General features: G+C 34.7%; 1 protein-coding gene across 3 annotated transcripts in view; it reads left to right on the plus strand.

Annotated features, from left to right (window-relative positions):
• Positions 1 to 26,722, plus strand: part of LOC144478911 (tachykinin-like peptides receptor 99D) — a 131,164-nt gene that overhangs the window by 37,895 nt on the left and 66,547 nt on the right. For 2 of the 3 annotated variants that reach the window (XM_078197285.1, XM_078197283.1), the window contains exon 1: positions 10,127 to 10,214. The exons of the other annotated variant lie outside the window; for it this stretch is intronic. The gene's annotated coding sequence lies outside the window, so the exon portion shown is untranslated. Of the gene's footprint in view, positions 1 to 10,126; positions 10,215 to 26,722 lie in introns of those variants that run through there. 3 annotated transcript variants of the gene reach the window in all.

Below are 26,722 nucleotides of genomic sequence, written 5' to 3' on the forward strand. Positions count from 1 at the left end.
CATCTGATGGCTCGCGGAGCCAAGAGATATAAAAGCTGATCCCTGGTTTATATCAATTTCCATAATTCGAGGGCACGTGTCATAAACCGCGGGACGGGCGCTCGAAATGATTCTTTTGTGCTTTAGATAGTTGCCGGTGCGTGGATTACACTGAGAATAAAAAGGACCTCAAATGTGCCGCGCTTTGAAAACGGCATGTCAAACGAGTGTATGCGTAATGAAAATTCAACGTTTAACACATTGACTGCCGCGTCAACTACATCAAACGTATCATAAAATTAAAGCACTGTATTCGATCAAAGTGAAATAGGAAAGTTTAGTTGTACAGCATCAGTTATTTTTAAAACATTATCGCGATTTTCATATCCCGATAAAATTAAGAAGACATAACAGATTAACGTAAAAAGTATTTTTAAATTTGAACATAATAACTGCGAGCATAGATTGTTTATTTACTTACATGAATTTATTTATAAAATAGCAAAAAATTTAAAAAATAATTACGTTCAATTTAAAAATACGCACGAAAATTGTGTAAGTGCACGAGAGCTCTGCCACTCCTAGGTTGCAATTCAGTTAGCTTATGGACAAGGAATTCTCTACAAAATGTGCCTCTACCTGAAGAAGCTTTATTTCACTTATTCAATTTACTTTTGCCTATGCCGAGAGTCCTTGGAGTTTTCGACCGTGGCATGCTTTCTGCAGAATCTACTACTTTAACGTAATATAGTTTTGAATCAAATGTGTTCATTCTTGCTTTATTCTTTCAGCCGTGACAGACGCTTGAAAGTGAAAGAATTGTCGCCAAGCTTGCAATCGTAATGTACGTTTGAATTATGCAACGATGGTTCGTTGGATAAAATTCTCTTATTTGTACTGCGATACAATAGACGTGTAAAGTATAAAACTGACCTGCCATTTTTACGAACATTTATCATTTTTTGCTGGCAAACATCCGTAACGGTGTCGTTTCATTAAACACACGTCGCATGGATAATTTACCGATAACATTTAATAAAATGTAATTTTACAGAAAGAAAGAAATATAATCTAATCTATATTCCGCAAAATTAACTCGAACAATTTTTATTTTGCAGAAAGATCCGCAGTCTAATTATAAAATATTATATTTAACGTACGGGAAATGATTAAAAAATGGATGAATTTCCTATTCGTTTTATTTTTCATAAAGATCTGCAACTCGCTGATGAACCCTCTGCACATACATAAAATACGCAATATTATTTTTATAATAAAAAACATCCAATGAATATGGATAGCAAGGCGTTTTAAAGTGGATGCATTTTTCTTCATTTGAAAAAAGTATAAATGTTGAATGAAATTGTTGATTTAAATCCCTCGTGAAGGTATACAGGATATTAGGATCGCTCTACATATAACTAGTGAAGCGTAATTCAAACATTACCGAGAAAAACGTTAGAAAGGGGAAATAAACATCTATTCTCGTGCGATTTCAAAGAGAATGACTTTCTTGTGACAGGCGGAGAACAGTCTTTGCTGTATTCGCAGCTGTATAGAAAGAGCATGAGATATTCAGACCATTAATTAAGACAGTGCTAGACAAAAGTAACTTCGGAAAGGATTCGCGCGATGTTTGATCTTTTGTTCCAGCGATAAAACTTAAGCTTAGCGTTACCTCTGTGCACCGAATCTTATTATAAATAATTCTCTTGCCTTTCATGCTGTTTCTTAGAGCATCGTGCGTTAGCGAATATTTATTGAGAAAACTACCACTCCAATGGTACAGTTTCATGGGAAAAAAATAAATTTGATACCTTGAAATGAAATATCTTCTTGTTACATATTTTATTATCGAGACAACGGGAACGAATTGTAACCATTGCACGAAATTCAATTAACTCGTTTATTTATTCTCCACGTGAACGCGTGTTGCGCATATGTCTACACTGTGTATCTAAAGTTTCTCTTTTCCAGCAATAAAACAACGTGTTAAAAAATTATACGAGTTTTCAATAGAATTTTGCAGGCTAATCAATTTTTAATATGTATAGCTGCTTGTGAGACACTTAATGACGCGTGTCCGATACATGCTTTGTTTTTACTACTTGCCATAGGAAGCAATAGAAAGTTTAAGAATAAATGCTTTACTGTATTTAATGTTATAAATCATTATGGGATTTACGACTAGACCGATTAAAGTTTGATTAAAATCTGTATAAAATTTGATTCAAGTTTTCATTGGTATTTTATATGCTATAATCGAATTTATATTTGCAGTCTAAGAACAACATTCTCAAATGTTTAATTACGAATGAAATCGGATTGTCATTTTAACGGGGAGCGCCCACGCGAGCCGTATTGAATATCAAAGTTATTTTCTTCGTGCAATGTGGCTCGGTTTTACCCATCAAAGGTATGTTTTCTGTTTGATTTCATCAGATCAATCTTATGCATATACCCTCGTTAAGTTAACTGCATGTATATGCATGCTGTTTGTTATCGTGTGGGTCATGAATTATTGGCACGAGCGAAAGCAAGTATTTTTCATTCGAGCATTCAATTTGTGCGAAAGGAAGGCTTTATTTAATCTCCTTTAATTAAAACAGACAGATACACTGATCATATTGGCGAACCAACGTATGGAATTACAATCTGCAGTTATTTTTATTGGCAACGGGAAACCAAATTGAATATTTTGGTCCATTTAATGCAGCATTTCCATAACAGTATTTCATAGTGGTATCACTGGTTTAGATTAATTAAAGTCCTTTCTAGTAAAGATATGAATTCTCATTTGAACTGTGCCAAATATTTACAACGCTTCAACAGTGGCTTTGAAGTTCGATCACTTGTTAAAGCCGCGACATATTCAAAAGTGACTAACACTTCATTCGTCGCGGGTCACGCTCAAAGGAGAGGTCACGCAATTTTATTGTAAAGGGTTGATATTTTTGGAGGGCTTGCCTTTTTTTGCGAGGGCGCAACTCTTTGTAAGCGAGCCTCGCGCAGAAGTACATTGTGCAGTGTTACGTACATTTTAAAAAGCCCTGGTCCCAGGCTCTCGCGCAAAATCGCGCGTTGTCTCGGCTGTAGCTTGTAAAGATACGCGACCAGGCACCAAGCCCGTTGTACGAGCTTCTAAGGCTATTATGCGCGGTTGCTCGTTAAAAAGTCACGGCAGCGAATCGGAGAATTCTTCTTTGAAATTTTCAAGCGGGCGAGCCCTTCGCGTGAGCTAATATTTGTTTTCCGAAATAGCCGTACCGCCGAATATAAAAATCCCGTGAGAACGCGGCACTGCTTACGGGTTTCATCGCAGTCGCGAACAATTTCTCGCTTTCCATTTAACATTTTTCCCACGGAGACATTCACGGCCTATAATTCATCTATTCTCGAGAAATAACCGTCCAGCCTGTGGTAATACGTCGGGGCGACATGGGTAACTTGACCCAAAATGTTGGCCAAGATACAATTTTTAAAGTATGTGCCAGCACAAAGCTGCTGCGGTAAATATCCGATTTGGCAAATATTTGAGAAGAAAGTGAAGAAAACGTGGCAGATGTATTGGCGAAAAAGAAATTTTAAAGAAATAAAAGAAATTTCCCTTTTATAAAATTAGCGTTATTTTCATTACACTATTAAATATACATGTATATTTAAATATGTTAAATATTAAATATGTATATAAGTATACATATATGTTAAATATTACATATGTATATAATCTGCTTGTCACAGTTTCAGAAAATTAGGCTCGAAATAAATCGAAGAAATTATAAGAATTTCTTATCGGGTATTCAAATCTATTATTACATTTTCTGTTAGTGTTTTTTAAATAATTTTGGAGGGGGGTGTATTTAGTAGATCACATTCCAGATCTTCATAATGATTCAGGCATGACATTATAGGGTTAATCGCAATCACGATCAATTTCTCGTTTTCTCTGCGACGTTTATTTCCGCGGAGGCTTTTCTCATATATATATAATTCATCTATCCTCGTGAAAGAAAACCGGTCACGCTCCGAAGTGATTCGATCCGCGAGGATCAATCGTTGTTGGAAAGGATCTCTCAACCTGTGGGAATACGCCGGAACAGATCGGTCTCTTTCGGCCCACTCAGTAATCGCCCACGTTCATTCGACTATTTCCAAGCACGACCTCTGGAAAAATGTATTTCATCGAAACGATCGAGTATGGCCGTTGTAACCGGTATTCACACGTATGCCACGAAATAGAAAATAGAAGGACCCCCGCTGAAACGTTCGTTGCGAATTTTCCAAAGTTTACAAACAGCACTTCGATTGACGGATATTGCGTAAGAGGGAGTGGGAGTCGACGCTTCGCGTGAAAGAACGGAATTTAAAATTTTATGTGGACGGGATTGTTCTCTTGAAAAGTATCTTTCGTCCTGCAGTTCCAGCGAAGCAATATCATGAAGAAGTTATCTTCTTTTATAAGACGAACAGCATAAGTTTCAGCTTGACATTAAACATTGTGCCACCTGAGATATACAGCTGACTTTGTGTACCATAGAGTTAACACCCGTTAATAAATAAATAAACGAATTTTCAGTCGTAAATTAACAAAATGCGAGTGATCTTTTTGAGCAATGAATATACTTTTTTTATTTGCTTTATTCTGTATACTCTCATTTATATATTCTTTATTTTGTATACTCTTCGTATACTCTGAAAATGGTGAAGGAATTTATGTTTAGGCTACTTAACGAGCAGGAAATCCATGACTGTATAAGACTTCATTAAAACTTTTAGCGTTGCGTTTTCTAGAAACGAGAAACAGAACTATTTGTTCACATCCAAAAAATGGATCAAAATCAGTACCTTCGATAAAAACGCAGAAAAAAATAATAGAACATAATAAATAGTTCATCGTTCATTATAATATTTATCTCATCATTATTCTATTTTCCTGTACAATTAATCATTTCCACTTATACTCGCTCAATTCATCAGATCAATTATGGCAAGACTGGTTATGGTTATTTTTATTAAGATGATACAATTGTGTATATGATTATTTTTATTAAGATTGAATTGAATAATTAAATGATGAGGGAGAAGTGATAGCTAATCTAGTCATCTATTTATTATGTGAAAATATCGTACGTAGAATTTCTGTAGAAATATTTGTTTATTAATGGAAAAATATTATTATCAGCAAGGACATAAAACAATCGGAATACATTTGAGAGTCCCTTATCCGAATATTTATTTTTAAAACATTCTGGTATGCAAACATTCCATACTCTAATCATATTATTTAAATCAGAGCTCGGAATTAACCAGCACGCAATATGAATATAGCGAGGGCTACGCCTCCCTGACCCACGTCGCGCGTCTCGCTCTCGGTGGTCGCCACTTTCGGCTTGGAGCACCTCAGGTGCGTGTGCATATTAGTTTACATTTGTGTATGTGTGTACAGTATTTAGGCAATCATCGGAGAGCAATACCTCGCGATTCTCGTGTTGCATGCTGGCCAATTCCGTGCCCTAATTTAGTCACAATATTGCCCAGTTGAGAACATGAATAAAATTGATAGATAATAAAATATTTTGTTATCAGGATATTACAAAAGTAAACCTTCGTATAAATGAGTTTCTACTATGCTAATCATTTTAGGGTGTATGAAATGAGTAAAGAGTAGATCTAAAATAATTTTAACTGTTTCATGCCAAAATTTCTTGAGCTTAGAAAAGTGAACCTATTATGTTAACTCACGGCTAAGTTACCTCGATTATTCAATGTCACGCTTATGTTTAAATTTACGCGCTCGCGTAGGAAAATCATGAAGCGAGTAATACGCGTGCAGGTTTGTTAAATCCTGCGTGCGAACCAATAACGTTTCCCTGATAACGTGAGCTATGAGGGTTGATAGAGTAGCCAATCACGTTTCGAAGTCGCGTAACTATTCCGTGCCATATGGGGTTTAGAATGTTTTGGCTCCTACTGGTGTTCGGCATGGTTTACATATTGCGATTATGCATATTCCCGCACGCAGTCATTACTATGTTCAGCAACCCGGTACGTGGCCAGCATTCTCGATAATCTCTTTACTGGAAATTAGCGTCAACCGTTTCAATAATATAGGTTCGAATGACGGAAGAGCACTTGTCTCGATCACGCCTAACTGAAAACGACCTGTAACATACCAATGACTTCATAGTGCGTCGTATGCCAGAACATTTTGCGAAGCGTTTAGCTTCACATACGTTGAGAATACAACGTGTTCTCTATCGTACTACATTTCCTAAGATATTATCTTCAACTAGCTAAATTTGCTAGGCATATTTCATGGGCCAAATTTTTGTTTTAACTCCAAAAAAATTGTGGGAACGAAAAATCGGAAATTATAAACCTATATATGCAAATGAAAACAAATTTTTGTGTTTGAACAATTTTATTACGATATATTCACTATGTGACTTTCAAGTCACACCGTTCTATAAAGTTTGCACGTCTGTGTATAATAACTCATACGTGGAATTCCATAAAACTGCTTTGGGGTCATTAGGGCAATCTCCTTTCCAAGGGCGATAGCAACAATTATTATTCATCTGTGATAGTGGTTGCCAAACAATTTTTTGTGGTTCTGTATCTTCCTCATCTGACAAGGATTGAGTAGTATAATTTATCGTTCCTATCAACGAAATTTCGTCGGGGAAATACTACCACATCTTCATCGGACTGAGAATCTAATAAAGAATCATCGCATCTATTACCGTTAATGCGTCTAATTCTAATTCCTCGGTTATTTCTCTTGGATTTTGTATTCATCTTTGGGTATATGATGTATTTTGAAAACGGTAGAATGCACAAGCTCTATCCTAAATATACCAAAATCTGCCACAATTGTCCACTGTAACCTCAAAGTTACAAAACTGTATCATCAAAAACAGTAACAAATTGAAAATTGAAATGCAAACAAATACATTGTTATTTATATACAAACCCAGAGTTATTATGTCCACTATTTTTAGTTTGATAATCACTGACAAAAGCACAAATAATATCAATTGAATCAAATGGTTTCGCGTAGTTTTACTGCCGACAGTTTGCACAGCATTTATTTTGTTATTTCAAGTTGATGAGCCTAGCAATGGTCATGAATACTAGTATTGGTTTGTGTTGCCAACGTCGTAGAGTTAAGATTTATGCGTCATCTTATGAAAAAAGCTATAATTATTTTGTAAAATGTCGACAAATTAAAATGTGACCTGAAATTTACACGGGCCCATAGAAGGTTAATATTTTTCGTAAAAATTCGCAGTTTTTTAATGCAATTAACTGTTTCCACAAAAATTGTTATATCACATTCCATAATAATTTTTATACTATCATATTTATTTATATTTTAGAAACTGTTAAAAGTGTAACTGTTACAATTCTGTATGCAAAAATGCTCTAACTGAGTCGTATAAAATGGAAATACCATAGCTTTCAGAAACCATTTTAAATTTAGAATTGAACTGGTTTCGAGTGCAAAACAGTGAACAACCAGAATTTTAAATAATTGGATTTCTCGTCTGCGTTACCTAATTTTCAATTACTCGTCACGTTGAAAATTGTAACAAAACAGAGGGGACTGATATCTAATTTCTACGTATCGATGGTTCCATTGACGGATTTATCGGGTTACATTCTCATCCTATTTGCTGTGGCCCTGCCGGTAGAAATGGTTAATGCTCGAACGAGCATATTGCGAAATACGTCTGCTAAATCAAGTAAATGATTCCTGACCCGATTTATGAGCACCTTCCTATTCGATTTAAAGGCTCTATTCGAGAAGGAATCAATTTCTATTTTATCATACAAGCCCACCATCGGGGCCTCATAGAAAGGTGAGGATTTGAACAATACTTCTGGAATCTTTTTCGTGAACAAGATGTATTCCAAAATTTTTGCTGGTTTAAAATTTCAGTGTTGGTGCATGTGTACGATTACGAATTCTCTCCGTCCGTTTTTAATTGGAAGTTAATTAATGCTTCTACTAATAGCACACGTGGCAATTCAGATATGTCAATACAAAACTGGGTTTCGTAATAAAAATATTTTTTAAACGTAAGTTATAGATGTAATATCTAACTTCACATTTTTCTCAACCAATTTGAATTTATCGAGAAATATCGCAGCAGCAGTATTCGAGCTTCATTAATTTCTTCGTTTTATTGTGTTTCGTTAAGTGGTACAATAAAATGCTTGCAAGTATGCAATCTAAAATTAAAGTAAAAATCTTTCTTCTTTATCGTTGGATATAATCTGAGACTGAAAACTAAAGATTTATGGAATTAGACGAAGTGAAATCGAATAAATAATTTCTAAAATTATTCCGAATATATTTCGCGTGGATATTGATTAAAAACATATTGTGGGAATTTTAAAGGGACTTTTCGAATGCAAGAACCACTACTACTCTACTCTTCACATAATGCATTTCTAAAACAGTACAATAATCATTAATACGAAAAGGACGTTCATTGAGTATTACTTCCAAATTAAACAATTGCAGAAATAAATAAAAAGCGAATGGTTCTCTAAATTTTCACCGTTCAGACTTTCAGTTATGTAGTTTTTGAAAAAGGTTATCTTTAGATTTTGCAATTAGTGCAGCTAATTCAGAAAAGCATTACCAGCGTGTAATTAGACAGTGTGGTTCCTGGCCAGACCGCAGAGTTTGCAAAACGTTAGGGTATTTACCAAATCTACCAAAAGAGTGTGGTTTCCGCCCAAAAACCCCAGTAGTGAGAACCATCTGACGCGGTACCGTGAAATTCCCAAATATCTGATTAACAAACAATCGTATTTAACACTCGGGAAATTCCGATCCAGCTTTCAACTGCCGTGTGTCAATATTTCACCGCCTAATTATGGGGTTTCCACAATTAAAATTAATAAGCTGATAAAAGAAATGTAAATTCGATAAGTTGATTAAAATACACAAAATCGTTTCTGTTCAACAATGGTCATTTCGAAGATTCTCGCTAACCCGTACATCTCAACTTTTCCCTTTTTCTTTTATTCAGCGGCCAGCAAAAAGTTATAGCCACATATTTCTTCTTGCGGGTTCCTCGGACCACCAAATCTAGGATATTTATCATGAAAATATACGAAGTTTTCCGAAAGTTTCATTTTGCTTGAATACGTACACAACTTTACATATTTATGACATAAATGAGGTAGAAAAATTAAAATAATGGGGAACGTCAATGTACTATTCTCTAATTATTTAGATTGGTAAAAAAGATTCAAGTGTCTTATGCATCTTGCAATTGAATAATTTAGTTTCCTCTTGAAGTTCGACTTCCATCATAACATCACATTTGAAAAAAATGCATCGAACCTTTTTATGGTTACGCTATAATTCGATGCATTTGTTTAAAATATAAAATTATAAAACAAAAATATTGTTCAAATTTAAGGAGAAAACGAAATTGCTTGAATACTAGATGAAAATCTTCTTTATCAGGTGGAAAGTCCATGAGCTAGATGGATATATCGATCTTCCTTTAGATACTATAAAATAATTTATTATGACTAGACGCGGACTTTATGCATTTATGGTAAAATTGGGTAAGGTAAATACAGAGCAACGAAGAGATAAAAAACTTAAGAATCTGGCTACACCATTTGTAATCAATTGAGACACAACACTATTAAAAGAAAAAGCACATCCTTATTTCACTTTTATTTTGTACGACTGACGAATTTTACTTAACATAAAAGTTCGTAATCAATTATAGAACAATAACAATAGCTAAAACAAAAAAATTATACAGCACCAAAAAGAGATAATTTTTATAGCATCCAAAGCAGGAACTAATTAAGCATTCACCAGAAGAGCATACGGAGATTAATGGACCACTAAACAACTATTTGTATACATATAATCAGTTGATTGTCATCCTGATTCATCGAGTGACTGACAAATTTCGTTTCGGACCTATTAGATCCAAGAGGCTTGTAGAAGCGACCGCCACGATAAATTTTAGCTCCATTAACACGTTCACGCCGGGGCGAAAATCTACGTTTCTCCGCGTGAGGCTGGACTGTCTTATCGCGTTACGCTTCGTGGGGCGGGGTAATATCGTTGCGTGTTTGAACACGCTTATTGCGAAATTATAACAGTTCGAGGCTTCTAACGCGCTACATGCGAAATTGGAACAGTTCTGACATAGTGTTTTTTTGAGCGCACATTTCTTGCAACAAGTGTAAAGGTAGGTAAAATGATCTACCTTATCATAGATATAAATAAATAATTGTTATTAATTTAAAATATTGAATGTTAATGTTTATAATACTCAATTTTTATATGTAATGTTGAGAAAAAATAAAATCAACTTATTTTTTTAACGACTGATTTTCTGAAAACGCGTGACCCACAAGTGGGTCACGCCGCCCCACGGAACAGTCAAGTGTGACCCACGGGTGGGTCACCCCGGCGTGAACGTGTTAAATGAATTACTTAGTCGTTCTGCAATTTCTATGGTTGTTGGGCAGGCAGTCAACGTGTTAAACGCGGCAACGGTGTTCTGAAATTGTCCGAACGCTGCCGGTGTAGATTACTATGAATACTGTTTCGCGCAATTAACGGGCTTACAGTAAATAGATATCGGTTCTGCAATTCATGTAGCTATTAGAGCTACGAGGAAAATGAAGCCGAAGTATAAGCCTAGTTTGGAACTCGGCCAAGATTCTGGACCCGGGACCGTCTGCCGTTTCCCACGGATATTAGCATCTTCCGAAATTAGTCATGGGACTCTCCATTACAGAATGGTAGATTGCCGTAGACCGGCGGTCTTGTATCGGACCTGATAAAACGTCGAAATATTTGTCAAAATAAAAATGATGGATTGCTGGAGTGAGGCTCGTAATCAGGTAACGCTCTCGCCGGCTCTTGCGGGTACGATAAAATTTTATAGCAATCTCACGTGGTGTTAGAAATTGTAACATGGATGGCGCGTATCATGGTACTTCATACAACTGCTTTTCATTTTAACCACATCGATCTTTTAATCTAGATATGCAAAAAGTTGTTAAAATTGATGGCAGTAAATATCGATGTATTAAAGATGCAAATTAACAATGAATTCGTAATTTAAGAAGAAAACTAAATTAGATTAAAGAACATGGTATATTAATCAGTGGGGCCACACGGAATTGCAAAAAGTTGAAATTCGTTTGAACAGTTTAGAATCGCAAAGTGAGATAAAGTAATTGAAAAGTAAAATTGGTTAAAAGTTAAAATTGCTAAAGAGACGCAATTAAATATTAGTGCAAGATTTAAATGTAGACACAGACTTATATTCGTGAAATAATTTGATTTTAATCAATTACACACCGATGTGTAAAATAACGGAAATGCTCGATTTTCCTAGAAAAACTTGCTAACATTTAAATTATTATATCTCTGTAATAAAAAATCGTATAGCAATGATTCTAGGCTGCTTTTGAAATCTAAAAGCTCTATTTTCAAACTAGTTGAATGATAATTTTTAAAAAGTTTCCGTATCATGTAGCTGAGTGAAAAAGCAACGGTAATTTTTAGAAAATAATATTATGTTGAATATCAAACGTATTCAAATAATTTTTAATTAAATTAAGTTTTTTTTTTACACACGCATCAAACCCACAGTCTAATTATGGGTCATCAGAATAATAAGTGTACAATCGTAACAAGAAATAAATGTTCACGTTTACGTTAAAAAACTATATCGAATCAACAAATTTTAATAATTGACAATTATGTTAAAATGAACAGATAACTGACTATAATGCGATTGCATTTTCATAACAAATGTATGAACTAAAAGAATAGTTGAACAATGGATACGGTTATTTAATCACAGATTAATGCGTAATAATTGTTGACAGATCACGTTGATAGAGTTTTCAATTTTTGGAGACTCGGTGCTTCGATGATCCAGCATCACACAGTATACGGTGTTACGGCTTTCGGGTACAAATCGCTTCTGTTTGGAAAAATTGAGCTCTCAGTTCGCTTACATCACAGCTGGCTTCGCCAGAAGGTCGGGTGGCACAGCGATGTTATTGTGTGCCGGGCGGTAGTCTGCTATCAAAGTGTATCCTGTCCGTACTTCCGATCAATGCTCGCGAACCAGAGTTTTTAATTGGTCCACCGGAATAACTAAACGCGCACGATTTATTCCTGACAAACTGTTTCTAGTCTCGCGTCCATGTTGCTATTTTCATCGCCAAAACTCTCGATACCTAAATTAAGATTTACAATTTTATTCGTCGCCCGATACAATATTATTTTACATTTTTCCAAACTTTTACGATTGAATCCTGTACTGTTCTAATGGATGGCGGATATTCTAGTCATCGTTGTAGAAAGGTTGCAATTAACGATTAAATATCACCAGATTTATATAAAAAGAATATTCTCTGCATGAAAGACACGAAAGACAAGTAGAAAATAAAAATTAATATTTTAAAATTAGTTACTTAAAGTCGAAAATGATTTTATCTGTTGATAATGCTAATTTATTGGCTATAATACATCACAATTTAATCCTCCATGGGCCGAATTATTGTTTTAACTGCAAAAAAATTGTGGCAACGAAAAATCAGAAATTATAAACCTATATATGCAAATGAAAACAAATTTTTGTGTCTAAACAATTCTACTGCGATATATTCACTATGTGACTTTCAAGTCACACCGGTCTATAAAGTTTGCACGTCTGTGTATAATAACTCATACGTGGAATTCCATAAAACTGCTTTGGGGTCATTAGGGCAATCTCCTTTCCAAGGGCGATAGCAACAATTATTATTCATCTGTGATAGTGGTTGCCAAACAATTTTTTGTGGTTCTGTATCTTCCTCATCTGACGAGGATTGAGTACTATAATTTGTCGTTCCTATCAACGAAATTTCGTCGGGGAAATACTTCTCCACATCTTCATCGGACTCAGAATCTAATAAAGAATCATCGGATCTATAACCGCTAATGCGTCTAATTCTAATTCCTCTATTATTTCTATTGGATTTTGTATTCATCTTTGCAATGCACAAGCTTTATCCTAAATGTGCCAAAATCAGCCACAATAAGCCACTGTAACCTCAAAGTTACAAAACTGTATCATCAAAAACAGTAACAAATTGAAAATTGAAATGCAAACAAATAGGTTGTTATTGATATACTAACCCAGAGTTGTTATGTCCATTATTTTTAGTTTGATAATCACTGAAAAAAGCACAAATAATATCAATTGAAACAAATATTTTCGCGTAGTTTTACTGCTGAGAGTTTGCACAGCATTTATTTCGTTATTTCAGGTTGATGAGCCTAGCAATGGTCATGAATACTAGCATTGGTTGTGTTGACAACGTCGTAGAGTTAAGATTTATTCGCCATCTCATGAAAAAAGCTATAATTATTTTGTAAAATATCGATAAATTAAATGTGACCTGTAAATTACACGGGCCCATAGAGGGTTAAGATTCTTCTAACGTTTCTTCCAGATCAATATACTCAGTTTTATACTAAAAACAGTTTATACTAAAAATACTTTTTAGACTTTTTATCTTGCAATATAGACTATTAGGTGAAAACGTGTACGTGCTGCGACGAAAGAGCACAAAATATGAACAATTGCTGTTTCCTTTACGAGACTATAACATTTAGTATTCGTTAGCTATAACGGATCCTGCAATCTCATAATCATCGCACGGTGATGTGTGTTATAGTAAACAATGGACGATTGTGCCCACGTACAGTCGCATTAAACTCGCATGGAAATAGCATCGGAATCGCAGTGAACGATGGAATGAGGGCCGGCAATGTTGCGTCGCGGGACGGCCGTTTTAATAGGAACATGCTAATGCATAGACGTTTCTCGTATGGTGTAAAACTGTATCGCAAGTGACGTGGATCGCGTTGCTTTGATCAGGGGTTGGATAGACTAATCGTAGGCCGTCAATGCCATTAAATCATTAATCGATCGCGCAATGACCCCAGAATTTCTTTCTTCCGAAGTACGCCGTTGGTAATTGAACTACGCGACCACCGCGTCATTACACGCGCAAAGCGGTGTGTCTACGTAGAAGCTCAGACTGCTCGCTCCGGTTTCTGTTAGCTTTTAATTGTCGGTATAAACCACCTTTATAGCGCGATAGTCTGTTAATTTCATCAATGCGCTTCGTCGATAGATTCGGTTACTCCTTTGATGTTGCATCGTATTAACGACGGTGTTTGCGAAGTGTTATGTGTTGGATCAGTTTTACAACACTGATCACCGTCACGCGGAAATTTACAGTACTCTTGTACTCTAATTTTGCCAATATATTGAAAAGACATAAGCTTAAGCTTCGAACTTGTGCTACAGTTTTATATGAACTTGTTTAACCTAATTTCAAATAAAGAGGTGAAAGAATATTCGGGGAATTAATATTTAGAAGTTGTAATAGGTAATATGTTGTAGCCATTTACAGCCTAGTGACAAGATACAAATGTGTTAATTCGTTTAAAGATCGACGTTATATCTTACAATTGATACTAACATATAAATAAAGCATAAGTTGTAACAGAAATTATTACGTTTTATACATGTTATAATAAAAGACATTATAACTTATACTGTATTTATAAATAGGTGTAACTTGTGAGGTATAACGTAGATTTTTATACTAATTAACATATTCATGTATTATAATTATATATATTTAATATACAAGAAAGTATGTATTTGTATTAACATCTATTTATTACTAAACACTATAAGCAGAAAATTATCTTATATCTTAATAACATTATCTCAAATATTGTTACTCTCAACACTTTCACAACCGGTGACACCAACGTGGTGTCATCGGCAGGCCAGACGTTGTTTGCAGGTGACACTCACATTTATAATGTTGTTATGAATTTTGTTTTATATTTGTACGTTTTAATAATTATCACATAAAGGAATAAATATTTTTGTATAATAATGTTGAATTATTTCATTTTACGTAAAGTTTTTTTCAAGCGAAGAAATGTTTACAAATAGTGCGGACGGCAAAGTGTTTCTTCAAAAATATTGCCGTCCCCTGGCGACGTTTCACTGCGCAAACATGCGGTTGTGAAAGTGTTAATAACATTATTCATTTATAAATAACATCTGTATATTTAAATTTTTCTGAAGTTTTCATAATTTTGTGTTTCACATTATCGCCTATCTCATAAAGGCACAAAGGCATACAGTATACTAATGAAATTTCTGATTTTACTAGATCGATGTAATTTTAATTTTACCACGAAGATCTTATATTTTCGTTATTAAAGCCATAGCGAAGTGCAGTGTCGAAAGCGGAGATGTTAGAAAAATCGTTGAAAGAAACGAACTCTTCTGGTCAAGCAGAAAATTCCTTGCAACGCGGATAAAGTAAATAAGCGAAATAAAAATATTATTGATTTTCGCGGACGTAAAAAGTCTGCGTTTACCGGAGTGTACTCGTAAAAGTGTACGGAATGTGTTAGCTTCGGCGGATCTAACAATTTTCCGGAAACCGTGAAGCGACGCGCTGTCGAAAAGTAGTCATAAAAAGACTACACACTTTGCCGAACTCCTGTGTTCCTGTGTGTGGGTGGGAGTTTAAGATCGATCGACTTTAACTCCTTCGGCCTGTCCATTCTTCACTTTTTGCTCCTATCGGACCGATGAATCGTTTTGTTCGCGGAAGGAAATCTTTCTAGTTCATTCCATCGAACCTTTTTCCCTGGGATCTTTTTGCTTAAATCTTACACGGTAAATGTGATTTATTGCACGTGTGGCAGAAGGTCAATCGGCCCACGCGGTTTTATTTGAAAATTGCAAGAAGTCGTCGCTGATGAAATGGTTGTAGGGGAGAACTGCCATGAATGGGACGCATATTGAATGGGACATTACCATTATCTCAATACTTACGCGTCATTTTATAATAAAATTATATTTGTTTTGTAACTATATTACGTTTATGTAATTTTAATCGCATGTAATTTGAAGCCGCTATTAATTAATACATAATTATGGAAAAAATTAATTGTTTGCAAGCTCAAAGGTAGTATATCTCCTTTTTTCTCGTAACGTTGTATGGAATATTGTTACTTTCGACTGAGTTTTTATTCATTTCATTCGATCAGGTATTTCTTCAAAAACGTTGACATGTACTATCGAATAGTCTTTTTTCATCATAAAAATTAAACAAGTTAAAGTTTCAATGTTGTTACTAAATTTATGAATGGGACGCAGCTAATGTTTATACATAAAATTTAATACATATTAAATCCGTTTTCGAACTTTGCAACTCATTGACACTACGCATCCTATAGCAGAAGAACTTTCGAATATTTCAAGCTAACACAGGTCATTAAATTTTTTTGTTATCTTGCCCTAAACAAAAGTGTCCCGTTCATGGTAGTTCTCTCTTACTATAATCACATTTGACATTTTAAAACGTAGAATGAATTGCGAGTGCTTGGAAAGTTCCCACACGAAATATAGAGTGAACTGAATATTAACTAATTCGATTATTTTTAATTAGTCTCATTTTCTGATCTCTGAAATTTTAATGGAGGTTTTAAACGTATCATGTTCCATTCGAATGTAATTAAAATTACAATATTAATGCATCCCAATTTACGTTCCAATCCTTTTGCGTAACCTTGATATCCTCCGTAATATTGCGCATAACGGAATTCAATTATAACAATTATCAATAATAATTGAAATATACGCAAAACGCGTGCAACGTCAAGCATCAAAGAAAAACCGAACATCTCGTGTTTGCCATCACATTGTTTTCAATACCGTAATATTTTGAAAAGATAAAACATCTCCGGTTCGCAGACACAGAACTTTACTTTTATCCTGCATCTCATTGAACTTTCAACAACGCCCCCCTTCCAGTTTGCTACGGAACGTCGCGTCGCCACTAAACCCACCATAAAGTAGTCGTCTTTAAAAATATAGACTCTTGGTAAACGTCCCGAACTGTTGATACATGGACACATTATGCACCAGGGATACCCGTATCTTTGTCCGCGGAAAGATAAACGCTGGAATTATTCGCGTAATCGAAATCGGCTGCGCGCGGTCGAACGATCACTTTCGCGCCGTTACGGCGCACAGTGGTCCGGATTGACGCAAGGTGTGCCATTTGACCAAAAAATGAACTTTCGCATATCGATCTAAATTGAATATATACTACTTCTTAAATGTCTACCAACCTGAAAATAAAAATGTTTGCATGATTTAATACAATTTTGTAATAGAAATAATGGTTTAAAGTCGGACTTCCTAAGAATAGTGGTTTTCGTCAAAAATAACTGCATGTCTTCTTTTCGATGTTGTGACGTAACCATTTAATATTTTGATTTCAAACTTTTTTTTCATTAAAGGGGATCCTTTTGCGATTAAAATTCATACCTGTAATAATAATTTGCACAAAAAATGTGCTCGGAAAATATTGTCAAATAAACTGTTACAAATTCTTCAAATTTTTTATATTCGGTAGAGAATATCTTTCAAGTCCCATCGAGTCCCACCCTGTGACAAATTGGAATATATTCAGGACAGCTTCCTCTAAACGGCTAAAAAAAAACTATTCCACCTTCGTCCACCTTTTCAAATTATACTTGTTTAAAGTTCCTAACCTTGGACGCGTCAGCGCGCCTATCTCCAAACTGCGTGAAGAGAAGAGCTAAACATCCGCCTTATTCGAAGGAACTGTTTAGATTATAACACTTACTATGTTACGATTTCGATAAGACTAATTAATTATTGATAAAATTATTATTAATACTATTTATTATTAATTATTTTATTATTATTAATTTAGGGAATCCGTACTTTGTTGCAGGTAATCATCAATTCATAAAATAGATATATACAAATTTGAAGAATATACACAAAATACAGCAAAATATTATGTACAAACTTATGGGTGGTATTACATGCCACCTTCCGTACATAAATTATTAAATCACGGAGCTGACATTATTCAATATGCATTAGTACCAATAGGACAACTTTCTGAGGAAACTCTTGAAGTACGACATAAAGATTTTAAACAAATTAGAACACGAAACACCCGAAGAAATTCTAGGATAGAAACAAATTGAGGTATACTATATCGTCTCCTTTTGACATCAGATCCGTACATGTCCACCATTCGAACCAAATCGTGTACTAAAAAGAATAAGGAATTAGATTCAGAAGCGTTAGATTTAATAATTAAATAATAAGAAATATGATACTAATAGTTGTAATTATAATTAGAATATTAATAACAATAATAATAATAATAATAATAATAATAATAATAATAATAATAATAATAATAATAATAATAATAACAGTAATAAAATTAATGTATTTTTTCTTAATTAATCGCGTTTATACCTCTTACGAATGACGAGTTATAGGGTCACGGCACACCTTGCGCCAATCGGGACCACTGTGCGGCGCGCCGAATTTTTGGTAGTCGAAAACGCGCGCGGGACGATAATCTTCGTGTAGCAACAATGTAGCGGAAACCCGGTAAAAATAAAGTCCGATTGCGACAGAGAAGTTGCGAACAGTCAACTTCACTCGCGAGACGAACCATTGAGTCGAATCCCGCGGAGGCTTGTTACCAGCCGTGAAAACCACAGAGTTCAGAAGCTGTTTCACCACTGGCGTGTAGTGGTGCTACACAAACACGAGTTGAAATAGTAGTATAAACGAGCAGTGGGTACAGTCATAACAAGATTATATATAAAGGCGTTTTCACGGCGACGATACGTATCTTGGAAAACGGAGTCGCAAGCACGTCATATCGATCACAGATTTCTACTACAGTGGGTCCAAAAAGTATTGTCACAACCAGTTTTCTTTGAATATCTTTAAATTATAAAGTAGTCTATTATTAACATTAACTATGTATATTAGTGTCTTTTTACGCACATAGATAGTATGTTTACTGAGAAGTTTCAGTTATTCGTTATAAGGAAATAAAGTCAAGAATACGAAAAATCCAGAGTCAAGAAAGTATTGGCACACGTACGATTTCGTTATAAGAGCAAGTGTTACGCATGCCTTTAGCATTAATTACGGCCTGTAATCGATTAGGTATCGATTCGATAAGTTTTTGCATAATTTTGGATAAAATGTTAGAACACCCTACTAAAAGCGTCGGTTTGAGATCATTTTTATTTTTCATTTCCCTTTTTCGTTCTTTTAAATCTAAAATATGCCAAAGATTTTTTATCGAGTTCATATCCGGCGATTGAGGCGGTGTAGGGAGTTGTTATGGTACATTGTACAATAACCATTTCCTTGTTTTTCTTGCCGTGTGCTTCGGGTCGTTGTCTTGTTGGAATCGAAATGATTCGTTTATGCCCATTTTTGTTGCACTCGTTAGCAAATTATTTCGCAACAGGTCGATATAGACGCTTGCATTCATTGATCGTTAATAAAAGACAAATTTCCTACTCCATGATATGACATACAGCCCCATACCATGACATGACCACCACCGTGTTTCACTATTGAAATAATATTTTTTTGATTTAATTCGGTGTTCGGCTTCCTCCATACAAATGTTTTTCCATCGGAGTCGAAAAGATTAAACTTGCTCTTATCTGAGAAAATAGCCGTCTTACAAAATTCCATTGTCTTACTTGCATATATTTTTGCAAACCCGAGCCGTTTCTCCCTATTCTTCTCATTATGAACGGTTTTTTTTTGGCTGCTCTACCATAAATTTCCGCAGAATGCCAAATATTTCGAACCCTTTGGACATTCACTTCTTTTCTCAAATATGTTGCAATGACAACAGCTAAACTTATTTGGCACTTACAGAAGGATTTTTTATTGCTTCTTTCATGATACCTCTTCGTTTTCTAGTGTTAAGTACTTTCGAACGACCTAATCGCAATTTGTTCTCGACGCTGCCAGTTTCCTTAAATTTTTTTACTACATTTCTCACTGTCGAGAAACTTAAAATGAATTGCCGATTTTTCGGTAACTTTTACCACTTTTGTGTAATGAAATAATTTCATTTCGCACGCTCATTGATAACTCGCTCTTCTTCGTAGACATGATTCTTGTTCAAAGTGTAAACACGTACTGATTATATTAAATGAGGTAAGAGAAATTGTCAAATTGTCGCGTATGAAAGCGAGTTCTTGCTGTTCTAGCAAAATCGTACGTGTGCCAATACTTTTTTAACTCTGGATTTTTCGTTTTCTTGACTTTATTTCCTTTTAACAAATAACAGAGACTTCTCAGTAAACATACTATTTATGTGCGTCAAAAGATGCTAATAAACATGGTTAATGTCAATAGATTACTTTATAGTTTAAAAATGATCAAAGAAAACTGATTGTGCCAATACTTTTTTGACCCACTGTATATAACGTGCATTTTGTAAAAAATGTACCCGGAACTTCTACATAAAATACAAACTATTTATTTATTCATCGGAATTGACTTTGTGGAGTGGAAGACTTGAATATTATTTTCATGACGAGATCCCATATGAATCATTTAATCAAATTATTTATATACATTTTGTTTAGCAATTATATTATCGCTAAATGGTATAATAAAATGTCAGAGAAAGTACAAGAGGGGTGAAGCTTTTGCACCGCATACTTCTTTAATGAGTCCTTTATGAACCCGAATATTAATTTACCTCTATAATATGATATTCATAAATTCAACAGAATTTCATTTTCGAGAAAGATTCCATAATTCTTCCCTTATTTATTGCAATTTACTTTTATTTTACTGTTTCCAATGGTATTACCCATAATGAGTGCATAAAGTGATAAATTATTGTTTACAGGATACTATGTTTATAGTTCTTGTTTTAAAAATGCTGAAATTCTAAAGGCGCTTTCACAGGAAATGATTCAATAAGTTTCTTTAGATTGATCTAAATAAATAGAGTCTTATCATCGTTATGAAACTATGTACACCCTTGACACAATATAATCTACAATATTATAAATGCAACTGAAGCGACGCTTTCTAAACAAAGGTATCATAAGAATGATCAAGATCTTTATAAAACGTGTCAGGATTTTATTGTGGAATACGCGAAATTAAGAAGTAATTAAAAAGAATGAATATCTGAACTTAACGTAACTACAAATATAACACACAATAGAAATACTAATATTACGGACAAGATGAAACCACGTGTTAGGCGTACGACTGCTGGCTCAAGAAGAAGAAAGAATCGCATTTAGGGAACAAAAGACTCGCTACAACTCATCAACGTACGCGCATTCTAATTATACAACGGCATCGGCCAGTGTTACCCAAAAATAACTAGATGGAGCTGATTGCACTAAAAATTAACCTATTTCTAACAAAACGTAACACTGAAAGTAATATTTAAATAGGTGTCAATAAAAGTAATATTTTATTCACTCTGTGTAACTTAGCGCACCACCCTTTTCCAATCTCAAGCCGCAGAACGCCCCACTCACGCATGAATTATACTAAACTACGTGTCCACCTCGAACGATCGTAAAAGCCATTAATCATTCGATGCTAGACAGGATCATGGACCGATCCAAGTGTATGTGACTAATGACTAAGAACTTCAATATTGAACTTATCCCGCAACCGATGGTTGTGCACCGAACTCGGAACATTGTAAGATCACCGAAACATAGTCCGCGGAAATCAACTAGAACGCGGTGTGAAAGTTCAAGACCTGCGGGAGCATCCTCGAAAAGAGTTAGCTTCGTTGAACAAAATTGTCGCCGTAAATGTAGACCGAACGCCTTTTATTTCGTTCGCGGGACACAGAGACATTTCATTTCATAATGAGCAGCTGTGAAACAGTCAGAAAGCTGTGTTCATTTACGAAATAGAAGGCGCGAGACCGTAACGAATAATTGTTCACCCGTATTTCCGAGGGTTCGTGGGGCTAATTTCATTCAAATTGTTGATTAACCTCCGGGACTTTGGGCGTGCCTCAAAGGCAACACCAATATTTGACGCCACATTGCAGGTGTATCTCCAAGGTATGCTGAAATTTCGAAGGAGTTTACATATTGATTATACTCGTGGCTGCCAAGGAAGAAGGCCAACCAATACAGGGTGTCATGCAATAAATTAGTATGATTCTTCTTCTTCACCTAAATTGTGAAATCGTGATTGTCACGTGTTTAACTATTATCGATAAATAAAGTGTTCACCATTCGAATGCGACTACGTTTACGCTATATTAATACAATTTTAAAATGTCAACCTTTCTACGGTATTTATTAATCCCATGAAAATAGTACACGTACGGATTCGATTACTTTAGGATTTTAGCAGAGATTCAACGCCCACTAACCATTTTTCAAGCGTGGGTTTTTCAAAAACCTGTTACACGAACCTCCGGTTACAAGTTCGATGCAAGCGTCTGTTTTTCACGCGGAACGCCATTGTCTCTATTCTTGACTAAACCCACGCACGCAGTGGGATTGTTATAGTTCCGGATTTTTGTATACTGTAATAAAAGTAACGAATCAGCCGGGATGACTCTTTTTTAACTTTTCCAGTCGTAAAACTGTTTTTATAGCGAATTATTAAATTCATGTATACGATATACACGATGTTATTATATCTCCAACGCAGCGCACGATTTTTTATTCGTTTACAGCCATTTGAGAAACAACAGTTGAACTGTATAGAGTGTACAGTAGGCGTTAATAAAAGATTTTTGACAACCGTTTGTTTTCTTAGCTAAATCAAGGTCACCTTGGAATAAACAAATAGGAACACATATTTTTTAAAAAATACATATTATATAATATTTTTATTAACATGCTACTCCATTTACGATAGTAAAAATGCAAGTAGTGTCTCTAGTCTGAGATCAACTGTGTTTACATTGTCTTAGAATCACAGACGACGCGAAGCTAAATATTTTATATTTCCATTACTGTATCGATAAGAATTGTTTGTTTTAATGTTAGTGAGAACAATGTATTGAGTTTCAGCTGAATCATATCGAATAATCCCGTAATATTTATCCCACCTGTTGCCGAACACTTTGTATAACCTGTCTGCATATATTGCTTATGCATTTTGCAATATGCAAGATATCAATATTATCGTCATTAGTAACTTAGCCTAATATGCGATATGGATTTCCAAATTATTCGAAATTCTTGACCTACGTCTATCGATTAGAACATGCTCTCTTCAGTACTTAGCCTGATTACTTCACTCCGGAATATTTTAGAAATTAATCAGCTTCTTTAGCTTGCATAATTCAGTGCCAATTATCTTTATATTTATAGGTTAGCGTTGTTTACGTCTAATTAAAAATCAACAGATCGTGTAATTTAATTGACAATTATTATGCAAGTGTGTAGCATCGTCAAGCAGTAAATCTTAGAATTAACACAATTCATTCAACATTCATTTCTATCTGCTATTAGTATCTGTAAATTGAAATTAGTACATTGAGCAATTAAAGACATAGAATTTTGCAGGTTTTTGTTGGGATAAGCAAGTTGTTGCTTAACCCTATTTTCGACGGAGTGGCACGTAACACGATTCATTCGACATTCATTTCCATATGCTATAAGAATCTATAAATTAAAATTAGTACATTGAGCAAATAAAGACAGAGAATTTTCCAGGTTTTTGTAGAGGTAAGGAAGGGTAAACAAGTTGTTGCTTAACTCTATTTTCGACGGAGTGGCACGTTTCGTTAATAGACAGAAGTCATATTGAAATATTTAGAAATATACCCTGTAGAAGCAGGCGCGCAAACTTTTCCAATAACATAGATTAATAAGTTCTTAATAAGGTGTACGCGGTGTGTAGACAGTAAGATTACCGAGACCGTTTAATGACGGAAACTTTAACCACTTTCCCGTACGGAGTCACTCTTAATATCGCACAGGCAAATTTCTGTCCGTACCGCAATTTCCTAACAGCTTCATCATGGAAACCGCAATGTATTGACCGGGACAATGCTTTGTGAACAGTCGCATCGCATGAAATACAGTTCTTAACCCGGACATTCGGTAGTCCTCCGCTTTCCGCGGCTCTTCATCGGAAAACAGACTCTAGAATAATATAGTGACCCGTCGTACGTATGCCATAAAAGAGGCTTTTATGAATCTTGCAATTTTCCGTCAGCAAAATCGATCTCTGCACATAATAGAGATTCCCATTCTTGCGAGATGAATGCGCGAGACAATGGATCGTTTGATATTAGCAGACGATATCGGTAATCGGATCGCCTTTGAAATATCGCAGTAGATGATAAAAGAAAAATAAATTATTGAATACGAAGTCTAATTATAATTAGACTAGTTCCAATAAATTCAAAATAGTGCAACGAGAGTATTCAATTTTTCTCATTTCCTTCTTTCCGTCGTAAATATATAAGTTAGACTAGTTTCAATAAATTCAAAATGGTGCACAGAGATTATTCAATTTTTCTGATTTCCTTCTTTTTGTCATAAATATATAAAATCGTTAGTCTCATTTATAACACTGGTATATCAATTGCAACTTAATGTTGAAATTCTTGTTTAAAAAGTTAACGTTTGTATTTTCTAAAAAGTTTCATCTTCGGAATATTGTAACAATACATAAAAGAAGGGATAATATTGTATACACATTTATAATAATAGAAGAATGATCATTCTACTTCCATTTCTAAAATTCTATTTCAACTAATGACAGTTTCTTATGAATATTTAATCGGTTATAGGATGTAAGTTAATTTAGAAAATCAAGATATTCTTAAGACAAAGATAGATAATTGAATACATATTTATAATTGTAGAAAAAGTGTCGATCTAACTTTAGAAGTCTACTCAACAGGTGCGGATGACTTTTTTAATATAGAAAGTGAGTAAATTTAAAATATCAACATAATCAACGTATGTTATAAAAAGTTTTGCTTTTGAAATATTATATGAGTTCATAAGAGGAAGATAAATTATTGAATACACTTTTATAATAGCAAAAAGATAGTACTCCAACGGCAGAGATTGACTTAATATTGAAACTCTTCTTAAATTAATGACAATTTGGTGGAAATGGCTATTTGATTTCGAAAAATAAGCAAACCCAGAAATTCAAAGTTAATTTCTGTACCTTATAAGAAAATTAGCTTGGTAAATTTGTCCCTGTTACCTGTTGGTCTGAAACTAGATTAACTTGGCTGTATGATTTTTACTCGGCGAAGTTAGTTTATGTGCTTACGTTAAATTATGTATGCAAGCAAACTCAAGATAAAACAGTCACGTAAACGCAATCTAATTTTTCGACGAAGGTTGACATCGTCTTCGAAAGGAACAAGTTCTATAATTAATGTCGAGTATCCCGCGGATCGCCGTAATGCAGTTTGCGCATCTTACGTCTTGGAAAGACAGTAAAGACCTTCCAATGCTTTTAAAACACATTAAAGGCACTCTTCGAGACCTAAGATTTCTTCGATGTTCCATCGATAATGCGATACGGTTAAAAAATACTTTGTCGTCGTCAAAACAATATGGAAGACGTTAAGATACAAAAGGAAGAAATAATGCAAGAAAAGGGAACGTGTGTGTATTCATTGATCGCGCTTGCTTTTTCTTACGCAAAACACGATGTTTCATTTTGCGTTCGTTAGTCTCTTGCTCTAAATATCATTGTTACATTAATTCTGCGAATATGGTTTTAATAGTAAAATATTTATATAATTACTCCGATTCACGTTTCACAATTGTTACTCTAATTTCACTTTATCTAGTTTACAGATTGTAAACACTTACAAATAATAACTATCATTTTACACTGAAAAGTGTCATACAAATTGCGCAACAATAATTTTTCACATTTTTTAGATTATATAATCTCAAATATTTTCCGGGGCTCGTTAAATTTCTTGACATTATCGACAAGATTCGAAAGCTAATAATTAGACAGATGAGAAATTTCTTTCTAGATGTTTATAAATTTTTAAAAAATATTCCCGTTGCTTCCAGTTTCTCCTTCCCATTTCCATTGTAATTGCAATATGCACAAAGTAATAAATATAATCAATATTCTGGGAGTATGATATGTAACAACCCGCGCGTTTCGCTTCCAATTTCGATTCCGATTCGACGAATTTAATTATTCTGTGTGATGGAATGTGTAGCAGTAGCTCATGCGACTGCATCATCGACATTCTGTCTACGCTCCGGTCGCGATTCTAAGTAACGTCTTCTCTTTGAAGTATTGTCTGTCGCGCAGTTTGGTTGTTTCTGGAAGTATTGACAATGTCTTGATAACACAATCAAACCTCGCTCTATCAGGAGAAACCGGTCCCCACGTACTCCATTACCGCGAGGTTAATCGTGTTAGCGCACGCCGCATCTGTTGCACATCCCGTTTAGTACATATTAAGATACTTGCAAATACATAACATTGGATATATCCGGCCCGACAAATCCATCTTTCGTCGCGCATTTCCGTATTCGATTACGATACTGTAGGAATTATTTTCAAGGTAAATCCCACGTGACTCCGTGGTAATAGGAAACAACAAATAACGCAACTTTGGTTAACAATAGCAATGATAGTTTATTATTAATAACCCACAACTTCCCACGACTTAGAACAAGAATAATGACAACTGCATACATTTATGACAGAAATGATTAGGTGAATTTCGTGACAGTAAAACATTTAAAGAATTTAAAAATATTGCTGCATTCTTCTCAAATCATTAAAACTATTAACCAGCTAACTGTGGCGAT

The sequence above is a fragment of the Augochlora pura genome, chromosome 3, assembly GCF_028453695.1.
Source record: "Augochlora pura isolate Apur16 chromosome 3, APUR_v2.2.1, whole genome shotgun sequence".
In the NCBI taxonomy this organism is placed as follows: Eukaryota; Metazoa; Arthropoda; class Insecta; order Hymenoptera; family Halictidae; genus Augochlora; species Augochlora pura.